Source organism: Lacerta agilis, chromosome 10 (genome assembly GCF_009819535.1).
Source record: "Lacerta agilis isolate rLacAgi1 chromosome 10, rLacAgi1.pri, whole genome shotgun sequence".
Classification (NCBI taxonomy): Eukaryota; Metazoa; Chordata; class Lepidosauria; order Squamata; family Lacertidae; genus Lacerta; species Lacerta agilis.
In genome coordinates this window covers 47,013,444-47,035,193 of record NC_046321.1, presented here as the reverse complement: position 1 = coordinate 47,035,193, position 21,750 = coordinate 47,013,444, and positions in this window count along the sequence as shown.

Here is a 21,750-nt window from a genome sequence, read left to right as displayed (position 1 = left end):
TCCTATGTTTATCACTGTTTCAGGAACAACTTGCTGGTATTGTAGGGAGTACATTGGTTCACAGAGCATTGAAAGTCATTGTACCAACTGATTTTTAAAGCTTTTGATTGATCTAATAAAGATTACAAATAGAGGTACAATCAGTTTAGAATATTTGACAGTAATGACTGCTTTATTAAGTGGTTTTTCCAAGAAACAGTTACAATAGACGGATGTGTTGATGATGATGAAGTGTGCTGTGGAACTCTGACCACTGACAACTTGTTCTGACATTCGAATTAAGAGACTTACTCAAAAGATCTATTGTTTCACTGTGTTAATTGTGTATCAGCTATGAGGCAATGTGGCTAACTTTACATTTAATATGTATTAGGGGAGCCATAAGTGTTACTTATATACGATTTTATATTATGAAATACAGAGTTGCAGTTTGTTTTAATCATGGTAACAGAAAAGAATATTGATGTAATGCTTGCATGAAGATAATCTTCTATATTGCTGCTTCATTTTATCTTCCATCAATGCAACTTGACATATTTGTTATGTTGTATAATATGCATACACACCATAATGAATATGTTCTAGAGATACCTCTAATGAGGCCTGATGCTATAGCATGCAATATTATGCTCAAAAGTACATTGCACCGTGTTCAGTAGGTCTTTTTCCTCAGAGAGCAATTGGAGCTGCAATCACATGCACATTTACTGGGAATAAGATTCACTGAATACAACACAACTTATTTCTAGTATGCATGGGTAAAACTGTGATGAGAATATATAGTTTTTTTTAGCTAGGGTATCAACAAAGAAAAATTAGATATCCATCCCAGGTTCAAATCCTGAACTGAAATTACAGTTTCTAGTATCCCATTTCATGCCAAGCCTTATCTGTCTCTCAGTATTTCCTATTTTCAGACTACTTTACTTCCCAAAAATTCTGGATCATACCATGAGGCATGACAATTAAAATTTCTACACTATAATGCATATATTTTGGCTGATGTCCAGTGCTAATTATACTCATGTTACTCTTGTCCATTAATTTCAATGGGTCTACTCTGGGTATGTCTTGGATCCCACCCTTTATTTGTACACCTTCTTTACATAGATTTTAAAATTTCTGTTTCATCTATTCTGAAAACTGAAGCCATCATTTGAGTTCATGGATTTCAGGCTAAAATTTTACATTCATCGTCAAATAACTAGAGGTTTGTGTCTCAAGACTTGGTTGCTCGAATTGGTGTTTGTTTGAATTGATATGAAAGACTTCCTGTGCTGCTGGTTCTGTGATAGGTATTTATTGCATGCAAGGCATAATCTGATAATATTATTGTCATCAGGTGATGAGAACATGTATGGAGATTCACCCTTTTGGGGGGGCATATTGCCTGACATGGAAATCACTCTTCCCTGAGCAGCATCCCATCCATTAATAGTTTGTCCATAAGTTTCCCATAATACATACGAGTTCTGCTCCCCTTCCTAGGATTAACTCAATTAGTCTTTATCTACAATATTATATCTAGTGCATGAACTGTGGGCCAGGGTTCCCGAAAGATGCATGAACAAAAGGGGTGTGAGCTTTTACCAGAAATCTACAGTCCTGCTTTTTGAATCTAGATTGATTGATCTGAACCATCCTGCTCTATATCTTGAACTTTTTCTTCACCTGGAAGTGAATCCCATTTAACTCAATGGATCCTTACTTAAACCCATATAAGATTGCTCTGTCGGACAATTTAAAAAAAAAAAAAAAACTTAGGTAGGCCCAATAATGATGTTAATAGGAAAAAAATATTTTTCTAATTACATCACTGCTGCACAATAATTTTTAAATTAGAGGTTAAAAAGATACGACCAGTAAGTGGTATTATACACATTACAGAGCTTCTATCCACCAGATTAAAAAGCAACAAGACTTTTGGTACATGGCCTAAAGACATTAGAAAGAGTTTACACAGGAATAAAGTTTGGAAGGTGGTTTTTGCGGATTATTACTTTCATTAGTTGTATATTGGCTTTGGCTATAACCGTAATACAAACTGTTTTGTCAACAACATACAGTAGCCGTGATAACGATAAGTCCCAGGCATCTCACAGCAAGAAGTGCTGGACCAGCATTTGGGGGATCAAGCTGTGAATGAATATTTCAGAGGATTCCCCTGGCTTAATAGTATTTACTAAGAACATGTTCTCCGTACATTTTCTGGCAATATTGACTATTATGTTCTGAACTGAATTTTTCCTCTTCTCTTTATTTATTATCATTGTAATAAAGTTGATTTTATAATGTAACATACTTAATATTGGCCTTTTTTTTAAGAAAAAAAGACTGCAACACCGAATAATCTACCGATAAGTGTTACTGAGAGGGTGTTTATTTATTACTTTTGCCAGACTGTAAGTTTTCAATTATCCGAAACATTGAACGCATAGTTCTACATACAAATGAATGCAATTTTCTTAAAAGCAACATAGAGTCTATAAATGATCTAAAGCCAACGGAAGTCAGGGTGGCGGGAAAAGGCCACGGAGGCGTCTTCCTGGCACTGTAAGCCGCAAGGCTTACGTGAGAAGTGCTAGGAGGGAGCAAGGTGGTGGTGAGGGAGAGGCTATTTAGACACACTGGAAGAGGCAACACAGCACCCCTGCCAATATCCACAAAGCCCTGACCTCTCCTTTGCCCTGCCCAGGTGTCATAGACCGGCTGGTCTAAGCCATGATTCACTGCTATTAGTAAATTGTCATTTAATTGTAACAACTTCCTCCCCATCTACTGTACCACATTAAATCCAACCAAGCAGCAACTATTCCTCCAAGGCTGAGGTGATTGGATGGTGCATTCCATTTTTTTATTGTTTAAATTGAACAAAATGTAAAATAGACCCTGTTGAGATGTATTGAGAGACTGAGGAGGGAGGGGTTGGGACAGCACTGTCCACCCACACACACACACACACACCCCAACTGGCATAGGAACTTAATAGCACAGGAAGTGGCTTTAAGCTGTTTTTAAACAAGCTGAGCCCATTGAGAACCAACTTCTTCCTCTCCTCCCTTGATGCATAGAGTGGCTGAGTGAATAAGCAGGCGTGCTCATTTCCACAAATGTAGAACTGGTGGTTGCTCTGCCCCCCACTTTACGCAATCCGGTTTTTATACCCGAGTGGTCACCGTCTCCTGTTACTGCGACCCGCTACAAACATCTGGTGCAAGGATTCTGAATTAATAAGGGGTTGTTACACTAGAAATGTTTCGTGTAAATGAATGCAACTTGCAGTTTAGCAGCAGTGCTTCTTTTGACAAAGTTCACTCCAGGAATTCTTTAATCAACCGGTTATTTTCTAAAATATTCTGCCTGCTTAACACCGCCCTAGCTTGAATGACTCATATTTCATCAGCTGCAAACATGCAATATCCTCCCCACCCCCCCACTTTCTCTTCCACATTTTACACTTCCTGCCTGTCTGAGAACTTGGGGGACAACTAGGATTTAGAGGCTGGCACTTAATCACCCTCATTCGTACTAATCTCACATGGGAATTGACAAATCACACAAGAATTGCCGTCTTCTTTTTTATTTCTTGTGCTGGGAAAGCTGGAAAACAGGCAAGGGAGTTTTTAGCTCAGTGGTGCCTGAAGCCATATTGTGCCCAACACCTGTTGGAAGAATTATGGATTAGTAGCAACTAGTTATTATAGTAGAAAAATGCAGCATAAAGAAAGATAAATGTTCCTTTAACAGCAGAGCCTCTTTGGGAAAATTCAGCCATGTTAAATGTTAAAAATAAGTCTCTCTCTCTCTCTCTCTCTCTCTCTCTCTCTCTCTCTCTCTCTCTCTCTCTTTTAGTATTCCCCTCTTCAAATGTAACTTTAAAATGTGGGCACTGGTGGAGGAAGGTGGTGCAGGGGGTGCGGTTCGCCCCGGGTCCCCCTGGGGGTGACATTGCTGTGCACACACCCCACACTTGCTGCGCCCCCGCACAGATAGCAACACCCCCGCCCTGACACTCGCTGTGTGGGCGGTGGGAGGCTAGCGATGTCCCTCCCCCGATGCTCGCTGTGTGGGCGGTGAGGTGCTAGCAGCACCGCCCCCCTACGCTCACCCTGATGCTCACCCCCGGGCCAGCTATCCCCACCCCCGCGCTGCTCCAGGTTCCAGAGCAGGTATCTCTGCCTCTGAATGTGGGTGTGGTCTTGGCCAGTGACTTGTTCATGAGCTAAATAAGGTGGAATCTACACACATATAAAAACCATTCTGAAAAGGCTTTAAAAAAAAAACATAAAAACCACATTTTTTAAAAATACACTGATTCCATAAGGCTCACCATCACTATCTAGTGTCACATTGTATATTGCACTTAAAACACACTTAACACGTTTTATTTGCAGTCATAGAATTCACTTTAGCTGAGGCTAGTGAAAGTATTACTCAGTCTGTCTGAACATTTTGTAAATATATTTAAGGACTCCTGTCATAGTCCCGGCTCCTGCCAACCTAGCAGTTCGAAAGCACATCAAGGTGCAAGTAGATAAATAGTTAACGCTTCGGCAGGAAGGTAAATGGTGTTTCCGTGCGCTGCTCTGGTGTGCCGGAGACGGCTTAGTCATGCTGGCCACATGATCTGGAAGTTGTACACCAGTAAACCGAGATGAGCGCAGCAACCCCAGAGCATAGCTGTCAACTTTTCCCTTTTTTTAAAGGGAAATTCCCTTATTCCGAATATGATTCCTCGCAAGAAAAGGGAAAAGTTGACAGCTATGCTCCAGAATCGTCCGTGACTGGACTTAACGATCAGGGGTCCTTTTACCTTTACCTATCATAGCAATTGTTTTATGTGAATGAGTCTTCTAGACCAGTGTTTCCCAACCTTGTGCCTCCAGCTGTTTTTGGACTACAACTCCCATCATCCCTAGCTAGCAAGACCAGTGGTCAGGGATGGTGGGAATTGTAGTCCGAAAACATCTGGAGGCACATGGTTGGGAAACACTGTTCTAGACCATCCACATTATGAATAGATACTGAGCAAGGTGTAGAAACAAACACTTAATGAGGAAAATAAAGAATCTGTGCTATGGTCTCCTGCCATGACCTATACACACGGCTTCACTTGACTAGAACGTGTTTGATAAATTTATCTTTCCCACCCTGTCCCAAGTGCACAGGCTATGCCAGAATATAGCTCTATCTAAGCATATCTTCATAATAATCCTGTGATTCAAAACTGAACAGGCATAGCAGACATTAAAAGATACTACCTTTAGCAGCTTTGGTGTCACAAAACCCTGGGATCTCCTTGGGGATAGGTGGGTTAGAAATCATATAAACAAGCAAGCATGCAAGAAATTACCGGAGATGCTCAGGACCTCCAAAGTGGCAATGCCAAGTGTGCATATGTGCATCCCAGCATTCATGCTGTCATGAACTGGCAGGACAACGGGGAGGAGAAAGAGGACCCCGGCAAGGGGTGTAGCCAGGACTGGGAAACACCAGGACAAGCTGGGGTGGGAAAGGGGAGGTTGGTGTAGGAAGTACTCATAGGGTGATGGAGGATGATGTGGGGATGAGGGTCAGGGCACAGGAACCAGAGCAGCAGGACCTATCACCAGAGGGGCCCCAGTCTCCACAAATATGGCGGGCTCTGAGGCATAGGGAGCAGCAGGTGAGGTGCTCTAGGAGGCCAAGGCAGGCAAAGGCCCACAGCCCAGCTCCCAAGCTGGCCAGGTGGGTCTCACTAGCTCAGCTGGAGTAGGCTTGGAGCAGGTGAGAGTCGCCTGCCTCATCAAGCCCAGATGTGGCAATCAGCAGGAATAGTATAAAAGGGAAGCAGAGGGGAGGTGCAGTGTCTTCTCAGCTGTCCATGTTGAGGGACCTTGACTTGGTTGCTCCTGGACCTCCATGGGACTGTGCTTTGGGTTTGACTCTGGACTGTATCCTGACTGCTGGACTTCAGATTTGGCTACTTGCATTGACCTTGCACTTTGTTTCCTGACCTTTGGACTTTGCTTGCGTGAATCGACCCTCAGACTTTGAACTTTGGACTTGGCCTGCTGACTTGCTGCCAGGTAGGCCAGGGGTTCGGAACACATGTAATGCTACAATTGTACAGTGTAGTGGTTATGGCTGTGCACACACAAATACTGATCTGAGACCAGTACTTTGGATTGGCACAAATATGATATGGGACAATCCAGGGCCGGCTTGACCCAAACCGAAGCCCTGAATTGATTTGGGAGCCAGCCCTAATGTTTTATTAGGATTTTAAACTCTAATTAAACATGTGGTTGGAACGGGGGCAAAATGAGACACACGCACACCCTCGCAGCCACACGCTTAACCAGGGTTTTAAGACCTGCCTTACTGACTCTACCTGATCTAACCAAAGCCCAATTCAGTTTGGGACGTGGGCCTTGGTTAACTCATGTACATAGTCCTAGTAGTGGTACCCACATGCCACAAAGTTGTTGTCCACATCTTGTGGCAGTGAATAGACTAAGATACAATCCATTGTGGTTATTACTTGCTTTTAACTGTATTTGCAGTGACTGGTAAAGAAATCGGGGTGGGGACTTCCGGTTAGGTGCCGAGTCAATGGCGGACGGGAGTCCGACGGCTCCGTCCTCCGTTAGGCGATAGGGAGCTCCGTGCCTGCGCCACGGGTCCCTTAAAGCCACGGGAAGAGCGTCCTGTGGACTGACGGCTTCGTGGGTCCCAGACGTGCTGTCTCCGCTCCTGATTTACCCCCGTAAGGGGGAGAATCGGGCGAGCGGAGCTCCAGCACGGGACTGAAGAAGCGGCTGCCTGCGGAGGATCAAAGCAGCGATCCCGCCAGACCTGAGCACCCGGCACTTCCTACATAGAAACTTCCAAAGAAACTCTGTAAGTCAAAAATTTGGATTATTTTACAAGTTTAATGAGCACTGCTTGCAGAGGAAACTCCAAAAGGAAGCCTGTTCCCTTTGAACTGTTTGCGCGAGCTTGGTAGCGCTAAAGGATCAAAGCCGCGGCTAACGGGAAAGTTTTGCGAACTCTGCCAAACTTTTTAAAAGTGATTTAAAAGTTGTTTAAAGTTTGTTTGAAGATCCCAAAACAGTTGATATGGCAAAAGAAGAAGCCCCTCACCCTCTGGATTAGGATTCCGGGTCAGTAGCGGGCTGGGATATATTGTTGCCATTTTTTCTTTGTTGGTGTTCCAATGTTACAGTGACTGTTTACCAGTGGAGATACTTTGACTCTTTTACAGCCAGATACAAGTTACTTTAAAGGCTTGGTGGTTACATTGCAAGTGAGAAAACAGTTACTGGCTTGGGCTATTTAAAATAGACTCTTCTTGGCTTTAAGGAATTTACAATTTTGGAAAATTTGAACTCTTTGCCTAAAAGTTGGACTAATGGACTATTGTGGACTCCTGGCTCAGCAGCCTCTTTGTTCTCAGTAAGCTAGCTGCAGGCCACCTGGTGTTTACTTTTGGGACTGTTGGTCTTCTGCTGTGAATGTCTGAGATTGTTACTATAGCAACTGGAGTGACCTTGAGATTACAGTTACAGAGCCCACAAGGAATGGAACTTAGATCTAAAGGAACTGGCTCTGAAAAAAGGAAAGGCTCTGTTTCCTTAACTCTTCAGGAACAAATGGAGAAATTGGCTGCAAGTGTGGCAGAAATTGCAGAAGGCTTGAAAAGTGTCACCGAAGGGTTGAAGCAAACACAAGAATCGGTGAATGCTATTGGTGCATCAGTGAATACAACAGTTAACTCTGCAATAGAAAAGCTCCAAGTGGATATTAAGGCCGATATTAAAGCCTCCACCCAAACGTTAGAAAAATCGATTGGCCAAATCGAGGAAAACGTAAGAAAGAACAGAGACGAAATTAATAAAATTGGGCAGGAGGTGACCACGTTAAAAAAGGACTCGGAGGAAATCAAAGTGGTCAGAGAAAAAATAAAAAAGGTGGAGGAAAAATTGGACAATTTAGATTTGGAGCAGATTGAAAATATTGGAACACGACAGAGGACTGTGGAAGAGTCTCTTGCTTTTCTGCAACTACATCAGAGAGAAGGAAACCTAAGAATAAGGGGTCTTCCAGAATTGGAGGGGGAAGACCTGAAAGCCTATATTGTGAAACTATTCTCGACTTTTTGGGAGTTAGAAGAGGTAAACGTCTCAGCACGCATAGTGAAGGCCTTCAGATTTGGACCAAGAGGTTCCAGAGGAAAGAAAAGCACTAAAACAGTCAGTGACTGTTTGATTGTGCTACATGATAGACACGACAGAGACTACTTTCTGGATTTACACTACAGAAACAACCTGGTGGTACAGCAGAACAAAGTAATTTTTTACAAGGATATCCCCAGATTCTTTTTAGATAAAAGAGCTCCCTATAACGACCTGGTGACGGAGCTAAGAAGAAGAAAAATCTCCTTCAGTTGGGAATTTCCAGAAGGCCTGGCATTCACGTTTGAAGGTAAAAAGATAAGAATAAGGTCCTTGGCGGATAAGCAAAAGTTTTTGGACAAGCATCTGGAACATTTCAAAGGAACTCCATTGGATCCAGCACAGCTTTACAAGTTTCCAGAAGTATTTCCACCACCGCCGGGACCACCAGGACCAAGCCAAGATCCAGAACAAGATAAGAAAGGACAGGCAACTGGAGGAGAGGAATAAACAAAGAAATGGCGCTCAAGTTAATGACTTGGAACGTTCGGGGATTGAATCAGAGACCAAAGAGACGCAGAGTGTTTTACAGCATAGAAAAGAAGAATTTGGATATAATATGTCTACAGGAAACCCACATAGTTCGGCGTCATAGAAGATTGTTACAGAACAAAAAATTAGGCCAAGAGTTCATATCATCGGATAAGGTCAAGAAGAGAGGAGTAGTGATTTATGCAAAGGAGAAATATAGCCCAAGACAGCTATTTAAAGATGAAGAAGGGAGATACATCGCAATTGAAATTAATGTACAAGGCGAAAAATTTTTGATTCTGGGACTTTATGCACCAAATGATGGAAAGTCGATTTTTTACAAAAAAATCCATGATTTGCTGTTGGATTATTTGGACTATAAGGTAGTTTGCCTTGGAGACTTTAATGGGGCAGTTTCCACACTAATGGACAGATCTCAAAGAACAAAATTAACAAATGATGGGAAACTCCCAAAGACTTTTTTTGAAATGGTGGACAATTTGAATTTGGTAGACTCTTGGAGATTAAAAAACCCCACAGAAACAGAGGCAACGTATTTCAGCGAATCTCAGCAGTCATGGTCGAGGATAGATTATATCTGGATTTCGAATGAATTGGCTCCAAAATTACAAAAAGCAGAAATCGGTCCCAAAACGCTTTCAGACCATAATCCGGTACAGGTAAACCTAAAAATGATTTCCAAGGATTCTTTCAGGTGGAGAATGGATGATGCATTGATGAGAGATACCAAGCTAGTAGAAAGAGCGGCGAAAAAGATGAAAGAATATTTTCAAATTAATTGGAATTCAGATGTGGAGAAAAGGATTGCCTGGGATGCAAGTAAGGCGGTAATGAGAGGATTCCTCATTAGTGAAAAGGCAAAAAAGAAGAAACAACAAAGTGCAGAGATGGAGAGACTGTTGAAATTAATCAAAGAAAAGGAAAAAGAATTAAGAGGACATCCCAGATGTGTTAAAATCCAAAAAGAAATCAAATATTTGCAATCCCAATATGCGAATATCATGAATCAAGACATCGAATGGAAAGTGAAAATGATGAAACAAAGAACATTTGAATCTGCAAATAAATGTGGAAAACTACTAGCTTGGCAATTAAAGAAAAGACAAAAGGCAAATGTCATCAGTAAATTGGTAGTAAATGGAAAAAATGTAGAGAAACCGGAGGAAATCAGATGGTGTTTTCAGAGATTCTATAAACAACTGTACAAGGAGGAGAAGATAGATGAAGTAGAGATAGACCGATTTCTGGAGAAGAACGGATTGCAAAAGGTCCCAGAGGAAAAACTAACAATTCTCAACCACCCAATAACGACACAAGAAATAGAAGATGCAATAAACAATATGCAATTGGGGAAGGCTCCAGGACCGGATGGATTAACAGCAAAATATTACAAGATATTGAAAGACTGGCTATCACAGCCGTTAAGAGAAATTTGCAATAGAATACTAGAAGGAGATAGGGCACCAGAGACGTGGAAAGAAGCCTTTATCACACTGATTTTAAAACCAGATACTGATAAGACTCTAATGAAAAACTATCGTCCAATATCCCTTTTGAATGTGGATTACAAAATCTTTGCAAATGTTTTGGCTACAAGGTTGAAAAGAGTGTTGAAAGATCATATACATAGAGACCAAGCAGGTTTCTTGCCAGGAAGGCAAATAAGTAATAATACGAGAATTATTGTGGACATTTTAGAAAAACTGGAGAGAGACATTAACACAGATGCAGCACTATTGTTTGTTGATGCAGAGAAAGCTTTTGACAAAGTATCCTGGATATTTATGAAAAAGAATTTGGAAAAGATGGGAGTTGGAGAAAAATTTTTAAATGGCATCAAGGCCATTTACACAGAACAAAGAGCAAAAGTTATTGTAAACAGTGTGATATCGGAGGAGATTGAAGTAGAGAAAGGAACAAGACAAGGGTGCCCTATCTCCCCTCTACTTTTTATTACGGTCCTGGAAGTCCTTCTGAATATGATTCGGAAAGATAAACAGACAAAAGGAATTAAAGTGGGAGAGAAGGAATACAAATTACGTGCCTTCGCGGACGACTTGATGCTATCCCTGCAAGAACCAGAAGGCAGTGTCCCCAGAGCCTTGGAATTAATTGAACAATTCGGACTTGTAGCTGGCTTTAAATTAAATAAGCAGAAAACCAAAGTTTTAGGTAAAAATCTGAGTGCAGAACAGATCCAAAGAATCCAAGAAGCCACTGGCCTCAATTTTGTCAAATCTGTAAAATATCTAGGTATCAATCTCACAAACAAGAATTTGAACCTGTATAAGGATAATTATGAAAAATTGTGGATGGAGATAAAAAAAGATATGGAGATCTGGACAAGACTTAAACTGTCGTTAATGGGAAGAATAGCAGTGGTTAAAATGAATGTCCTACCAAGGATGCTGTTCTTATTCCAAGCCATACCAATTTTGGACAAACTAGACTGTTTTAAAAAATGGCAAAAGGACCTATCGAAATTTATATGGCAGGGCAAAAAGCCAAGAATAAAATTTAAGATTTTAACAGACTCTAAAGACAGAGGAGGCTTTGCCCTGCCGGACTTAAGGCTTTATTTTGAAGCTGCGGCCTTTTGCTGGCTAAAGGATTGGTTTAAACTAGAGAACGTTGATGTGTTGGACTTGGAGGGACATGATAATATGTTCGGTTGGCATGCATACCTTTGGTATGACAAGGTTAAAATCCACAGAACTTTTAAGTCTCATATTGTGAGAAAATCCCTATATCAGGTTTGGACTAGATACAAAGACTTGTTAGAGAGAAAGACTCCTAGATGGATCTCTCCAGTGGAGGCCAAGACATATAAGAGACCGAATATGTCTGCAAACTGGTTAAGATATATGGACATACTGCAGCAGGAAGGGGACTCCTTTAAGCTAAAAAGCTATGATCAAGTAAAAAGTCAGGTCCCCGACTGGCTGCACTATTATCAGGTTTATGAAACATTTAAAATGGACAAAAAAGTTGGTTTCCAAGTAGAAAAATCAAAACTGGAAACAGAACTGATAGAATCGAACTTCAAAAACCTTTCCAAAATGTATAACCTCCTGCTAGAGTGGCATACAAAAGATGAACTGGTTAAATCCTCAATGATAGATTGGGCAAAAGATGTAGGACATAATATTATGATGGATGACTGGGAGAGATTGTGGCAAAAAGGTATCAAATTTACTGCTTGTCATGGTTTAAGAGAAAACATAATGAAAATGGTTTATAGATGGTACTTGACACCAGTTAAGATTGCTAAGATGAATACCAAAATGTCAGATGTATGTTGGAAATGTAAACATGCGAAAGGTACCTTTTTTCATATGTGGTGGTTGTGCCCAGTGGTAAGTGCTTTCTGGGATAAGATTTATAATGAGCTTAAGAAGGTAATGAAAGTTACCTTTTGTAAGAAACCAGAGGCATTTCTCCTGAGCATAACCAATGAAGAGATACCCAGTCAGGATAGAGTGTTTTTCATGTATGCCACAACAGCAGCTAGAATTTTATTGGCGAGAACATGGAAAGGTGAAGAGATACCAACGGTGGAGGAATGGCAGATGAAGATGATGGAATACATGGAACTCGCAGAACTGACCGTCAGAGTCCGGGACCAGAGGGAGGGGAAGGCGTCGCAGGAGTGGAAAAAATTTAAAGACTATTTAGTTAAAACAGTTAAACTGAATATTTGAGCAGAATTAAACAGAATATCGGCTTTGGTAGATATGTGTTAGATATGAATGATAAGAGGAATTGTTGTTATGTGAAAGATGTATGTGTCAAAATATGTTAAGATAGGTTGTTAAGATAAGATACATAGGTAGTGAGATATTTGATCAAGTAAAGGATAAGTATATTAAAACTTGGGTAAAAGTGAATTGAATAATACATAAAGCTACCATGAAGAAGTATATGTTTTTTGAAGACAGTGGAGGGGACGGGGGAAGTCCCCAAATAGAGAAGTTAGAAATAAGAAATATTCAAAGAAAGATATTGGTTAAGGTTTGTATATGTTATTTTTATGTTTTTATTGTTGTTATTGTTTTGAATGTTGATTATGTTTATTGTTGATTATGTTTAATGTTTATTATGTTTTTATTGATGTTTATGTTATGTGTTGATGTTGTATTTTGTTCTCTTCTTCTTTTATTGAAAAATAATAAAATCTTATAAAAAAAAAAAAGAAATCGGGGTGGAACAGCAACCGCTTTGGAGGCTATCTTTTGCCACTTTGCACATCACACTTTTCTTACACACTTGGGATTATTTCCATACTGGTGAAAGCATGGGACCTATGTGTTGCATGTGGCCATCATGTATGTGTGTATCTAAAACCGAGTATTGCAAATCGATGGTTACTATTAATGTTTGATGTTTTATTATAATTATTTTATGTGTAGGAAGCCACTCAGAGTGGCTGGGGCAATCCAGCCAGATGGGTGGGGTATAAATAAATTATTTGTTTGTTTATTTATTTAGTCTGATTGAGTTCAATGGGGCTAACTCCCAGGTAAGTGAGTTAAGGATTGCAACTGAAGAGAACTAATTCTATGGTGAACTGCTCTCTTCCAGATGTAAATGGCAGGATCTGAAAGCCCTGGGCCATCCCTCAACCTGAGGAGAGAGAGGGATGAGGATGACTATAAATCTCATAGCAAAGTAAGCAGGATAATCACAGATATTTTGTACAGCATTGTCCTCAGCAGAGGTTGGTCTCACCTAGATCCTTAATGGAGTAGATAACAGCTGAGAGAAGGTATTTGCAGCCAGTTATTTCCCTTTGCTTGGCAAGTCTCTTTGCAGCCTAAGGGCATAAAGCCGGAGACTGCAGAGGGGATTAGCAGACTTTCTTTTCAGCATTACTGATGTGCCAGACTGATGACTCTATTAGCATTGTGTCTGGTGAAAGGTTTATTTCATGCCGGGTCTTCAGAAGCCCATCACAAATGCAACAGCCCCATGAGTTTCCAGGGTCCATTTTGCACACACACACACACACACACACACACAGACCTATTGTGGGCAAATAATGAACTATAGTGGCAACTTGGTCCGCAGATTGCCATGGAAGATTTCAGCATTTCCTAGGCACCATGACAACATGGTATTCTATAAGTCTTAACTGTTGTATATTTTTATATGCCACTTTCCAGCCTGAAGGGGTGTGTTTGCAAGTAAACAACCTATTCAAATACATTACAACAAAGAAAGCCAACAAAGAAATGATTCAAATCTCCCAGTTGCAAAATAAAAGCAACAAAACGTTAGAATCAGGGAATAAAGAGTCACTTAACAGAAAGTGTGCAAAAGAATGATATTTACCAACTGCTGGAAAGAAGTGACAAAAAGAGCCAAACACACCTCCTAAGGAAGGGAATTCAAGGATCCGAGTGTCATTCTGGAGAAGGCTGTGTCCCATAGACTTAGAAATCTGACTTCAGAGACAGGTAGAACTCAGAGAAGAGCCCTCCTTCAGAAACCCTGGACTAGAGATGCAAAAGGAATGTGATTCTTGTGGGTTCCAATATGAGCTGAGCTGATCCACAACTCCCAGACTAACGTGCAGGTCAAAACATCACTCTCCTTCACATTTGCTCCTTCTCCAAATACTGCAAATCACTTGTATTCCTGGTTTTCAATGTCGGGAATAGACTTTATTAAATTTGTTGGCAGTACAGTACTAAGTGCAACCCTTTCAACTACAGAAACAATTGCTAAAACTGTAAACAGGGCAAGCTTCAACAAACAAATTAATTTCCATCTTAGCCTCAAGCAGAAGATCCCCCCTCTAAGATTATGTGTGAATGGTGAACCATTCATACAATTCAATGTATAGGCGCTGCCATGAGTAATTGAATATATTAATAAAGCCCATTATTCCTGCCATAAGCTATTATTTCAGGATAAGTCTTTTATATCTACACAATGTAACTTGAGGCAAGCAATTCTTCCAGCTTTCCTTTGTTTGATTTCACAGTTTGCCTGGAATTGAACTAGATTGAAACCCATGCCCTTTCATATTGGGTACAGCCAGTTCATTTAAACAGACTCTGGGGCTATTAGTGTTGAAGTATTCATGAGACAAACCAAGCCGTAACGTGTATCTGAAATACATGTAAGAACACTTAGGCCTTCTTGTTTTGCAGATTTAGTTTTAATTGGGCTTTATGTGTGTCCACTGGGTATGTGGTTTTTTTAATGAAAAAAAATTAAGGCCAGTCTGGTGAATTATTTTATTATTGACAATGGCGCACAAATTGAGGAAGGGATGGAACTGCAAAAGCGTCTTGAGTTTTGAATCCCAAATGAAGGCTAATTCAAAGATCCAGACTTTTGACTTGACAGTGTTTGCTGAGTAGATCCCTGATACTTTGTCGCTTTGCCTTGTACATGATTGCTTTAAGATCTATTTGGACTGGGTTCATAACTCAGTGGTAGACTACATGTTTCATATATAAAGTCCAGGATGCCTCTAGATATGAGTGATTTAGCAGCAATACACCAATTATTTTTCCGCTTCAGGGTGTGTGTGTGTGTGGAATATCAAGTCTCCATCCAGACCTGTTGATTGTGAATAGGTTGGAGGGTGATTTTGTGTGTGTGTGTCAGGTTTGTAGCATGACCCCTTCATTGTGGTCCCAATCCTGGCTGCCGCTGAAATGTAATTTAAGAAAAGAAAGGGAAAGGAAAGGCTGCTGTTGAAATTATTTTACTTTTTTAAAAAACAAACACAACTTTGCTGTTAAGGCTTTATCTGCTGTTAGTCTGTTGTATTTTAAACAACTGCTTTTCCTTATTTTTATGGTTGCTTTTACTTGTATCATACATGTTGGAAACTACATTTTGATATTATATGCTGGCACCCTTAAAAAAATGAAAATATTGATGTCCGCCTGAAAAAAATAATGAAATGGATCTAACGAAATAAAGGAGAGTCAAGGGTGGACAGAAAAGAGCTCACTCAAGAAAAGAGAACAGCGACAAGTTCCTAGAACTCGGTCTTAAGATGGAGACGTAAGAGAGATCACAAATGTTGGCATACGTGGGAGGAAAATATCCACAATGTATGCCTAAGGCAGGCTATGTATCTTCTAGTCTTTTTCTCCCTGAGACCAAAGATGGTCTTCCAGTTGTTAACTCCAACTCCCATTGGACCCAGTCAGCATGACCAATGCTCAGGGAGCTACAGTCCAGATATATGTTAAAGAGGTACACATTCCCCACCTCTGCGCTAGACCAACTTCATTTGGTGGGGGACGGTTGCTCTAATAATTCCTCCTAGTTGCACCTAAAGTCTCCAGCCTTTCAGTCCAACTTTACCCTCTGAAGCACACCAATACAGCATGTACTTTTAAGCTAATAAGCACAGCACCAAAAGCATATGGGAAGGGATCCAAGGTCAAAGCTCTAAATCCAAATTTGAGGAGTGGCAGAGCAAACATTAAATCTTTGTCTTAAAAAAAAAAGCAGCAGCAAGAGACAGATGTGGAATCTTGATAGATGAATCTCTCCTGGTTAATAAAGAGCTATAGCTCTCTCCCGTCCTTTAAAGTGTAAACAGAAAGTCTGCTGAACCTAATCTGTTATGCCAGCTTTTTCTTTTTTTACTGCTAGAATACAGTGCCTGTGAAACTGAACAAAGGCTCTGTCAGGAGTTGGTTTTTACTCTGCCAAGTCTTTATAGGTGTTTGTTTACATACAGCTGCCTAAGGTCAATGCATTTGGTTCCCCCATGTGAACAATAAAAAATAAGGAATGAAAAATTGGGGTTTAAGGTGATTGGAGGCATGATTCAGCCAAAGATGCTTGTAGATAACTGAGGCCTAGTCTCATTGATCCTTGTTGAGATGCACATATACCAGTACTTACTCCTTCCCATTGAAATTGGTGGGATGGGCAAGTCTGTCTGTTGTTCCGTTTTTATCTTCTCTCCCCCCCCCCATCTTAAAAACAACTCTCCACATTTCCACACCTTTTTGTGATTTTTCTGAAAATTCTCATAAAAATTTATAAGCATGTTAATGCAAATTTCTCCTATTATACCCATGTTTATATGCAATTTTGCCTAATATATGTGTTTGTATGCACAATTTACCCTAAGCTATACATTTCTGTATACACTACACAGCTTGAGAACTGCAAAAATTTAAGGAAATGTGAATTTTCAAGGATGGGTGAATTTCAGATGTGTTGTTTCAGAAATTGTGAATTAGGTAGGTATGCCTTTAAATATGAACTGAACGTGATAGTTTATTTACACATTAGACAAGATATTTTCTACCCATTTCTGGAGGAAACGGGATAGAATTGATTACTTCAATATGCTTTGTACAGGCTTTAATTTACTCTGAATCCAGAGTTGTTCAGTCTGGTTTGGAGAATGGCTTCCAACCCATCCTATCTTCTAAAGGATTGAAAGATTAAGATGACTCGGTAGCTCCACTTTGCCCATCTCTCACTATATAGTTGAAGTTGCTAAGCCAAATGGTAAGCCAGTCATCTGAAGCATCTTGCCAAATTGGGGGGGGGATCTTTACCACCTTTTTTGCATATGATCAGAAGAGAGGGGTAAGAAAATTTTCCTCACTCATTTTTAGTACATCACAGGTAGTAGTAAATAGTCATCTTTATTGAACTTTTATCAAGTGGTATATAAATTTTATGAAATAAGTAAATATAAATAAATAAATAAAAGTAAATAGCTACAACACTTTTTTTCCTATTTCTATTCCAGTGGAATAGAAATCGTACCATATACCCACTTCATCCCTAAAATAAGTTGATTATTAGTCTCGGAAGTGTCCTGTAGAGGGAGCAACTCTTTCATTTAGCAGCCAAAGGCAAGCAGAGAAACCAGAATAGGCAACTATTACCTTGAGAAAAGTGAAGTGTGTGTGTCCATATCATTTCAGTTATAAATATATACCACTTTTATACAAAATAAATCTTAAAATGTGTTGGGGGGATTGCTGGGTTGTACCTGCTTTCATTTTTATTACGTATTTAGTGTTTTTATTTTGTGATTTTTATGTTGTGAACTAAGTGAGATCTGCAGGTTATAGGGTGGTATACAAATTAAATATTAATAATAATTAATAATTAATTTATATGTATGAATGCACTTTTAATTACATTTATATCCCATCTTTATCCCAAGGGGCTCAGCATGGTGTAAATGGTTACACATCCACATCCACACCCACAAACACAAACATATTTTATCCTCACAGCAACCCTGTGCGATAGGCTAGGTTGAGAGGCAGCGACTGGCCCATAGTAACCCAGTGAGTGCCATAGACTGAGTGTGGATTTGAACCTGGGACTCGAAATCCATTTTACCATTGTGGGGACGAATGCGGTCAGGTGACGGGTGTCCCAGCTCATTCAACTTTCCAGATGCCAACTGTTGATGGAGAATTGCGAGGCCTTTCCTTTCCTTTGGCTCATGGCATTTAACCCAGATTTGAACCAGACACCACTTCAGGCAGAAGACACCTTCAACCAGAGGACTCTTCTCTATGTGGCCACCATGTGTGTCAATACACAGCACTGTCAGGCAGCTGCCCTGGGCCCTGCTTTAAAACAGCAAGAGAGGGACCGCTGCCATTTTGATTTCCTTTGGAGGCCCTGTTGTACTGTTGCTAGGAGCACTGTGGGAAATTTAAATGGTGGTTTTCAGCCACCTAAAAGCAGCTGAAGCCCCTCAAGCCGCAAAGTGGCCCCGATTTTACCTTTTCAGGATGCAGGTGGGGTGGCAACTCCCAGCAAACTAGCCCATCAAAGAGAAAAGTTTCTCCCTTCTGAGTTTGTTTCTCTACATGCTCCAAAGGTGAGCTTTCAAAAACATGACTCGACTCCAGAGCCGGCGTCTGAGGTGATGCAGCCAGCTGTAGGCTTCCTCAGCATTCAGTCACCTTATTCTATGGCAGGCATCCCCAACCTTCGGCCCTCCAGATGTTTTGGACTACAATTCCCATCATCCCTGACCACTGCTCCTGTTAGCTAGGGATCATGGGAGTTGTAGGCCAAAACATCTGGAGGGCTGCAGGTTGGGGGTGCCTGTTCTATGGCATGTGAAGAGTGAAGAGTTCACAACCAGCTGTTCCTTCCTGAGATTGAGAAGCAGGTAAGCCCCACTCCCATGGCTAATTTCTCTAAATATTCAATTTTTCCCTATTTGGGTTTCTGTATATTGAGATCTGGAAGGCTATCAGATTGCAGTTTATTAGCATTCTAATCTGGACTGTTAATGGACATTCTGTATCTGAGAGTTTGGGACCAAAATCGGACACTTCAGCTAGTCCAAGAAGTCTCTAGCTTGGGCAGGGCATTGATTTGTTTTGTGAGAGCTGCTTTCAAAGAGGAAGAGAACATTCTCACTTCTAACGCCCAGGAGACTTAAGCACAAAATTCCCATTAGCAGCTGGTAACGGGAGTTCTTTCTGCCGATACCTTGTGCACCGAGAGAATAAAGCATCCAAAATAGCAGATTTCAGAAATGTGTGAAGATGGAAAAAGTCAAGTTCGGAACGCAATGAGATTAAATTGCAGAAAAGAATAAAGCTATGCCTTCAATGAACAGTGCATCGAAATGCATGTCCACTCAGAGATAAGTTCAATGAGACCTGCTCTCAGGTAAGTGAATATAGGAGCACAGCCTAAAATTGAAGGATAACAGTGTTCAGAGATATTGTATCAGTGGTAGGAAGGCCAACAGTGTGTGAGCACAGATACTTGCATACAACTGGTGAATTGATTTTATAGTTTAAACATTATGGGCAGCAAAAAAAAACCTGTTTGACACCCTCAGTTGCCACTGGGATGTATCTTCCAACACAATTCAGGACAAAGTGAAGGACTGGGTGAGGCTGTTCTCTTCTGTGTCCTTGATATCTATGTGGTTTATGTCCTAGCTATCTGATGATTGTATTCCCCCATATTAACCTGCCTGTGTTTTGAAATATTCGGGGAGACTCTTTTCTTGGTCCTGCCACCCTTACCAGCACCCTTGGTAGGGACATGGGAGACTTTGGGAGAGGCCCTTCTCAGTGGCTCCTCCCAGACTTTGAAACTCCCTCTCTTGAGAAGCTAGACTAGCTCCCTGCTTGCTGTCCTTCCACTGGCAGGTGAAGAATTTCTTGTTCCAACAGGCTTTTGGGAACTGACTGCTTTTAATGAAAGGGCTGGTGCAGTGCTGTTTTTATTGTAATTATCTGTATATTTCTCTCGGTGTGTGTGAAAAAGAGAGAGACTCACACAAATGTACACACGTTTTAATTCTATCAATGTCCAAATGTACACACATGTTTTAATTCTATCAATGTCCAATTGTTTTTTAATGATTGCTTTCTATTGACATTAGTGTTTCTTACTTGTAAGCCACCTTGAGTCCCTGTCAGGGAAAGAGGCGGATTATAAATAAATATATGATGATGATGATCTCAGTAAGCTTGAAGTCCCAGGAATGCCAGGATTGCCTCGCTAGACATGAACGATATGAAGATCAAAATTGTCAGAAGAATAATTTCATAGACTGAATCCTTGGAATTATTCGAGGAACTTTTAGTAGGAATCAAGATGGGAAATTTCCATTCAGAAGCAGCAAATTTATATGAGCAGGGTGGGAAAAATCAGTGAGATAAGTAGGCCAATTGCAGGATGTATAGTTTCTATTTTTAAAATGTAGGTTGCGTTACATACCGTGCAATTGAACCCTGACGTTATTCAACCTGTACCTGTGATTAAGGAAGTCCTCAGGCAAGTGATACACGCCCATTAAATGCAGCTGAAGAAGACATGCTGATCTCCTGACTCAGATCCAAAGTTTCATTCTTCTGTGAAGCTATATTTTGTAGGACAAGCAGAGGAGTCGTGCAGGATATGAAAAGAATGGATACTACTAATAGCAAGAAATGGACAACTTTTGGCTTAAAAAAAAACGGATCCGTCCTCTCCCCCATGCTTTTTAACATCTACATGAAGCCGCTGGGAGAGATAATCAGGGGGTTGGGGTTGGGTGTTCATCAATATGTGGATGATACCCAGCTCTACCTCTCAAATCAGAACCAGTTAAGGCAGTGATGGTCCTGCGTGTCTGGAGGCAGTTGAAGGATGGATGGCGGCTAACGGATTGAGGTTGAATCCTGACAAGACAGAAGTACTGTTCTTGGGGGACAGGAGGCGGGCAGGTGTAGAGGACTCCCTGGTCCTGAATGGGGTAACTGTGCCCCTGAAGGACCAGGTGCGCAGCCTGGGAGTCATTTTGGACTCACAGCTGCCTATGGAGGTGCAGGTTAATTCTGTGTCTAGGGTAGCTGTCTACCAGCTCCATCTGGTACACAGGCTGAGACCCTACCTGCCCGCCGACTGTCATGCCAGAGTGATGCATGCTCTAGTTATCTCATACTTGGACTACTGCAATGCGCTCTACGTGGGGCTGCCTTTGAAGGTGATTTGGAAACTGCAATTAATCCAGAATGCGGTATCTAGACTGGTGACTGGGAGTGGCTGTCAAGACCATATAACACCAGTCCTGAAAGATCATTGGCTCCCAGTACACTTCTGAGCACAATTCAAAGTGTTGGTGCTGACCTTTAAAGCCCTAAACGGCCTTGGTCCTGTATACCTGAAGGAGCGTCTCCACCCCCATCATCCAGCCTGGACACTGAGATCCAGTGCCGAGGACCTTCTGGCAGTTCCCTTGCTGCGAGAAGTGAAGTTACAGGGAACCAGGCAGAGGGCCTTCTCAGTAGTGGCACCCACCCTGTGGAATGCCCTCCCATCAGATGTCAAGGAAATAATCAACTATTTTATTTTTAAATGACAACTGAAGGTGGCTCTGTTTACGGAAGTTTTCAATGTCTGATGCTGTATTATTTTTAATATTTGGTTGGAAGCTGCTCAGAGTGGCTGGGGAAACCCAGCCAGATGGGCATGGTATAAAATAATAATAATAATAATAATAATAATAATAATAATAATAATAATAATAATAATTATTATTATTATTATTATTATTATTATTCCAGTAACT